The sequence below is a fragment of the Chrysochloris asiatica genome, unplaced genomic scaffold, assembly GCF_000296735.1.
Source record: "Chrysochloris asiatica unplaced genomic scaffold, ChrAsi1.0 scaffold00053, whole genome shotgun sequence".
In the NCBI taxonomy this organism is placed as follows: Eukaryota; Metazoa; Chordata; class Mammalia; order Afrosoricida; family Chrysochloridae; genus Chrysochloris; species Chrysochloris asiatica.
Window position 1 is genome coordinate 14,999,169 of NW_006408571.1, and position 1,926 is coordinate 15,001,094.

Sequence of the window (1,926 nt, forward strand, 5' to 3'; positions counted from 1 at the left end):
CATACATACATGTTGGAGCCATTTGAGTTGATTTATGGACATTGTGTCCTTTTATCCACAAACTCTTCAATGGGTAAGCACAGTGGCTGTGGTGGTATATTAGAAGGACTCTGAAGACCCATAGCAGCGGGACTGATTTTCACAAGTCCCCATGGGGCAGACAGTACTGGAATTACATCCTCAATGGGCCCTGAGAAATGCAACCCTTCTGCTTTAGAATGTGGACTCCTCGTGTGAACAAGCTGAATGGACAGGCCAATCCTGGGATTGCCTGTCTACTTCAAGGAAGCAGTGGCCTCCGGGGAAGGCAAGGCAGAGTGGTGTTGCGCCAGCATCCAGCACATACCCAGCTCAAGGACACCCCACAAGTACCTCTTAAAATATAGTACTTTTATTTGCTTACTGAGATTTTCTTAAGCACTTGATTCACAGAAAATGTCTTACAAAATAATAAAGGCAGCATTTTGTACAGCGACTCACACCAGAGCCCCCAGAGAGAAGTGGGCAGGGCGGTGCTGCTGTGTCCAGGCTCCTCAGGGAGAGGCCAGTGCTCCTGGCTCCCTCTCTTCCCTCGCCCCACTCAGCAGAGCAGCACCGAGGGGCTGTCAGGCCCAGCCTGGGAAGCCATCAGCCAAGTGCACGACAGCAACCCCAACAGGCTGGCAAAGGCCCCTCATGGAAGGCGAAGTGGTGGTGTGGGGCGTGCAGCCTGAGCCAATCCTGCAACCAGCTCCTTTAAGCAACTGGGGTCTGAGCCCACCTGGCTCTGGAACTTTGACACATTCATATTGCAGTTCAGTGAAGCCTGCCTTCTCAGGCCATTAACCCTGCGTATACTGGGAACAGAAGGACATGGTCCTGCTCTACCTTTGGGGCACACATAGGCAAGTGGACAGCTTCCAAACAAGGCAAAAAGTGCTCGGTGACCTGAGGGAGCAGGGGTAGAGTATTGTGGCCTAGGGGAATGAAGTCCTGTGTGTAGACCAGCAGTGTATGACATGTGGCAATGGTGGAGAAGGGCATGCCGGGAATAAGAAAGCATGGGCCAAGGCACAGAGAAACACAGCAGGGGCAGTAAAGGCAGGTCCATGGACACACCCAAGGGGTACATTGTCTTCAAGTCTGTAAAGCTGGCATCCGGAAGATGCTCCCATGGGAGATTTGGATCCTCCAAACTGGCACCAAAGGCTTTGCCTCCTGAGTCTGGGCTGTCTACCATGTACCCTTCCTCTTCAGTGTGTCCTCTTGCCATCACTGGGGCAGCCTTTCAAGAGGGGCTCCCTGCCCACACCTCTTGGTCCTCACAGATCCACATACTGTCTTTTTAGTCAACCCAACTCCAGGCTCCACAGGCAGCTGGGAGGGTATGGTGGGGCCCCTGGTGGGATCAGGAGAGAAAAGCTAGGAAAGGGGGAATTCTAGGACAGTTGTCTCGTCCTACCTCAGCAGAGTTCTCTCTCCCCCTCAGCAGTACATCTGCTCTCCCCTGAGAAGAGTCGGCATTTGGTGTTAAGAAGTGGTTCCATGTAACAACAGCAAACCCCAAGCACAGCCTCGTAAATCAACTGGATTTTTTCCTGACCTTTTATAAAGAATTGCCACAAGAGCTTGTGTGACTGAAAACCCAACTTTTGTCGTTTTTTCCCCCTTTGAGATGCATTCTCAAGCCTACTACAGGATGGAGTAGAAGAGTCTAGAAGTACCTTGTTCTAAGACTCCAGGGGACCCATTCTCTCACAAGGTGGAGGGCAGTTTGAAGGCCTTCACCTACTAGCTCTTCTGAGCACCTGCCAGGACTGGGGCCTGAGAGTAGGGAATGTGGCTGTCCCAGGAGTCCTGACAGCACCTCCTTTGCCCCTCCCACCCCCACCCTTCCAAGGCCTAGGTCTGAGCTGGAGCAGGTCTCATCCTTACAGGATCGGGTAG